This window comes from Nycticebus coucang, chromosome Y (genome assembly GCF_027406575.1).
Source record: "Nycticebus coucang isolate mNycCou1 chromosome Y, mNycCou1.pri, whole genome shotgun sequence".
Lineage (NCBI taxonomy): Eukaryota > Metazoa > Chordata > Mammalia > Primates > Lorisidae > Nycticebus > Nycticebus coucang.
The window spans coordinates 19,349,216-19,354,704 of record NC_069805.1 but is presented as its reverse complement, the minus strand read 5'-3'; positions in this window follow the sequence as shown (position 1 = coordinate 19,354,704).

Below are 5,489 nucleotides of genomic sequence, written 5' to 3'. Positions count from 1 at the left end.
TCTAAAAGTAAAACTAGAAAACACTTATAAAATAAATTGCTTCCATTGTTTCCACAAATGGAAACCCATCTTATGTTCCTCGATTGGAAAAACCAATATTGTTTAGAGGGCCAGATGACCCAAAGCAAGGTTCAGTGCAATCTCCATCAAAATACCAATATTATTTTTCACAGATTTAGAGACAACATTTATAAATACCATATGCAATTATGAAAACATCTGGATTTCCAAGGTAATCTTGAGGAAAAAGAACATATTTGGAGGCATCACTTTGCCTGATTTAAAAGTATACTATAAGTCTACAGTAACTGGTATAAAAAAGACGTATAGGTCAGGGGTGGTGGCTTATGCTTATAATTCTACCACTTTGGGGGGGAAAGGTGGAAGAATCCCTTGAGGCCAGAAGTTCAAATTCACCCTGGGCAATAAAGTGAGCTCCTGTTTCTACAAAAAAAAAAAAAGAAAGAAAAAAAAAAACAGCCAAGTGTGGTTGTATGAAGTCCCAGCTACTTGGGAGGCTGAGGTGGGAAGTCCACTTAAACTCAGGCATTTGAGGTTCCATTGAGCTATAGTCATCACACTCCACTTTAGCCTGGGAAATAGAGGAAGACCTCCATTTCTTTCTTTTCTTTTTTTGAGACAGAGTGTCAATATGTTGCCCTTGGTAGGGTGCTGTGGTGTCACAGCTTATAGCAACGTCCAACTCTTGGACTTAAGTGATTCTCTTGTCTCAGCCTCTCAAGTAGCTGGGACCACTGGTGCCCACCACAATGCCCAGCTATTTTTTTGCTTGTAGTTGGCCTGGGTTGTATTTGAACCCACAAGCTTCATTGTATGTGGCTGGCACACTAGCCACAGAGCTACAAGTGCTGAGCCAAGACACCCGTTTCTAAAAAGTAAAAGAAAGAAAAAAAAAGAGAAATAAATATATGTATATGAAATGGAACAGTGAACTTAGAAATAAACCCACATACTTACAGCCAACTAATCTTTAACAAAGTCAAGAAGAACATAGACCAGGGAAAATATATCCTTCTCAATAAGTGGTGATGGGAAAACTGGGTTGCCATATGCAGAAGGGTGAAACTGGATAACTATCTGTCACCACATATGGAAATAAACTCAAAATGGATTAAAGTCTTGAATGTAAGACCTGAAATTATAAAAAATACTAGAGAAAACTCTTCTAGACATTATCTAGGCAAAGAGTTCATCACTAAGACCTCAAAAGCACAGACAACAAAAACAAATACAGAAAAACAGAACTTAAACAATAGAGCTTCTGCACAGCAAAGGAATTAACCAACAGAGTGAAAAGGCAATATTCAGAATGCGATAAAATAAGATATTCAGAATTTATAAGTAACTCAAACAGCTCATCAACAACAACAACAACAAAAACAAGTAACCCCATTAAAACATGAAATTCTACTCTCAGAAATCTGAAAATTTGAAAAAAATAGACCAATACCTGGAAGTACACCACCTACCAAGACTTAGCCAGAACGAAATGGAAATGTTGAACAGTCCTATATCAAGTTCTGAAATAGCATCAACTATGCAAAATATCCCCAAAAAGAAAAGCCCAGGACCAGATTGCTTTACGTCAGAATTCTACCAAATGTTTAAAGAAGAACTTGTACCTATACTACTAAACCTCTTCCAAAATACAGAAAAGAAGGAATATTACCCAACACATTCTATGAAACAAACATCACCTTGATCCCCAAACCAGGGAAAGACCCAACAAGAAAAGAAAATTATAGACCAATATCACTAATGAATATTGATGCTAAAATGCTCAATAAGATCCTAACAAACAGAATCCAACAACACATCAAAAAAATTATACACCATGACCAAGTGGGATTTATCCCAGGGTCTCAAGGCTGGTTCAATATAGGTAAATCTAGAAATGTAATTCAACACATAAACAAACTAAAAAATAAGGAAGATATAATTCTTTCAATTGATGCAGAAAAAGCATTTGATAATATTCAGCATCCCTTCATGATCAGAACACTTAAGAACATTGGTATAGAAGGGACATTTCTTAAACTAATAGAGGTCATCTACAGCAAACCCACAGCCAATATCTTATTGAATGGAGTTAAATTGAAATCATTTCCACTTAGATCAGGAACCAGGCAAGGTTGCCCATTGTCTCCATTGCTCTTTAACATTGTAATGGAAGTTTTAGCCATAGCAATTAGGGAAGAAAAGGCGATCAAGTGTATCCACATAGGGTCAGAATAGATCAAACTTTCACTCTTTGCAGATGATATGATCGTATATCTGGAAAACACTAGGGATTCTACTACTAAACTTTTAGAAGTGATCAAGGAATACAGCAATGTCTCAGGCTACAAAATCAACACCCATTAATCTGTAGCCTTTATATATACCAGCAATAACCAAGCCGAAAAAACAGTCAAGGACTCTATTCCTTTCATAGTAGTGCCAAAGAAGATGAAATATTTGAGAGTATACCTAACAAAGGATGTGAAAGATCTATACAAAGAGAACTATGAAACCTTAAGAAAAGAAATAGCTGAAGATGTTAACAGATGGAAAAACATACCATGCTCATGGCTGGGAAGAAAAAAACATGTTAAAATGTCTATACTACCCAAAGCAATATACAATTTTAATGCAATTCCTATTAAAGCTCCATTGTCATATTTTGAACATCTTGAAAAAATAATACTTTGTTTTATATGGAATCAGAAAAAAAACTTGAATAGCCAAAACATTACTCAGCAATAAAAACAAAGCAGGTGGAATCACGCTACCAGACCTCAGACTGTACTACAAATTAGTAGTGATCAAAACAGCATGGTACTGGCACAAAAGCAGAGAAGTAGATGTCTGGAACAGAATAGAGAACCAAGAGATGAATCCAGCTACTTACCGTTATTTGATCTTTGACAAGCCAATTAAAAACATTCAGTGGGGAAAAGATTCCCTATTTAACAAATGATGCTGGGTAAACTGGCTGGCAACCTGTAGAAGTTTGAAATTGAACCCACACCTTTCACCATTAACTAAGATAGACTCTCACTGGATAAAAGATTCAAACTTAAGACGTGAAACTATAAAAATACTTGAAGAAAGTGCAGGGAAAACTCTTGAAGGAATTGGCCTGGGTGAATATTTTATGAGGAGGACTCCCCAGGCAATTGAAGCAGTATCAAAAATACACTACTGGGACTTGATCAAACTAAAAAGCTTCTGCACAGCCAAGAACATAGTGAATAAAGCAAGCAGACAGCCCTCAGATGGGAGAAAATATTTGAAGGTTATACCTCCGATAAAGGTCTAATAACCAGAATCCACAGAGAACTCAAATGTATTAGCAAGAAAAGAACACGTGATCCCATCTCAGGGTGGGAAAGGGACTTGAAGAGAAACTTCTCTAAAGAAGACAGATGCATGATCTACAAACACATGAAAAAAAGCTCATCATCCGTAATCATCAGAGAAATGCAAATCAAAACTACTTTGAGATACCACCTAACCCCAGTAAGAGTAGCCCACATAGCAAAATCCCAAAACCAGAGATGTTGTCATGGATGTGGAGAAAAGGGCACACTTCTACACTGCTGGTGGGAATGCACACTAATATGTTCCTTCTGGAAGGGTGTTTGGAGAATACTTAGAGACCTAAAAATAGACCTGCCATTCGATCCTATAATTCCTTTACTAGGTTTATACCCCAAAAACCAAAACTCACAATATAACAAAGACATCTGTACCAGAATGTTTATTGCAGCCCAATTCATAATTGCTAAGTCATGGAAGAAGCCCAAGTGTCCATTAACCCACGAATGGACTAGCAAATTGTGATACATGTATACCATGGAATATTATGCAGCCTTAAAGAAAGATGGAGACTTTACCTCTTTACAGCCCTCAGATGGGAGGGCTGTTTACAGCCATGTTTACATGGATGGAGCTGGAACATATTCTTCTCAGCAAAGTATCTCAGGAATGGAAGAAAAAGTATCCTATGTACTCAGCTCTGCTATGACTTTGCTAAGACTTTGCTAAGACTCTCTGCTAAGACTTTACCTCTTTACAGCCCTCAGATGGGAGGGCTGTTTACATCCATGTTTACATGGATGGAGCTGGAACATATTCTTCTTAGCAAAGTATCTCAGGAATGGAAGAAAAAAGTATCCTATGTACTCAGCTCTGCTATGAAGCTAAATTATATCTTTCACATGAAGGCTATAACCCAACTATAGCACAATACTAGGGAAAGGGCCAAGGAAGGGGAAGGGAGGCAGGAGGTTTTGGTGGAGGGAGGGTCATGGGTGGGGCCACATGTACGGTGCATCTCGGAATGGGTACAGGCAAAACTTACTAAATGCAGAATACAAATGCCTACATACAGCAGCTAAGAAAATGCCATGAAGGCTACATTGAACAGTTTGATGAGAATATTTCAGATTGTATATGAAACCTGTACATTGTACCCCTTGATTGCACTAAGGTACACAGCTATGATTTAACAATAAAAAAATAAAAATTAAAATTAAAAATACAAATTAAAAATAATACAGTAGGCCAGGCACGGTGGTTTGCACCTGTAATCCTAGCATTCTGGGAGACGGAGGTGGATGGATAGCTTGAGTTCACAGGTTCAAGACCATCCTGAGCAGGAATCAGACCCAGTCTCTACTAAAAATAGAAAAACTGTGGCAAGTGGATCACTTGAGCCCAAGAGAGAGAAAAAAAAAAACAAACATGGACATAGGACATGAATAGACATTTTTCAAAAGAAGATAAACAAATGGCCAAAATTCGTATGAAAAAATGTCACCATCAGAGTTATCAGAGAAATTTTAATTAAAACAACAATGAGATACTATCTTACATTAGTCAATATGGCTATGATTAAAAAAAAAAAAAAAAGATGTTGGCCAGGATGTGGATAATATTTAGATATTTCCCAAAGAACTAAAAATAGGAATACCACACAATCCAGCAATACTACTGCTGTGCATTTACCCACAGGAAAATAGATCAATGTATAAAAAGACATCTGAAGTTATATGTTTATTACTGCACTGTTTATGATAGCAAAGATATGAAATCAACCTAAGTTGCCATCAGTGGAGTGCTGGGTAAAAAAAAATGTGGTCTATATACACAATGAAATACTATTTAGCCACAAAAAGAATGAAATAATGTCTTTTACAGCAGCAAGGATTCAACTGGAGGTCATTATTTTAAGTGAAACAATGCAGATACATAAAAACAAGTACTGCATGATCTCACTTATACCTGGGAGCTAAATGATGTGTAAATGTGGAAGGAGAATGTTGCATGATGGACAATGGAAACTTGAAGTGGGGAGGCTGGGAAGGGGTCATGCCATGGGAGGTTGCTTAGTGGATACAATGTGAATTGGTCCAGTGATAGATGCACTCGAGGCTCTGATTTCACTATAATACAATATATCCATGCAAAAAAATGGCACTTGT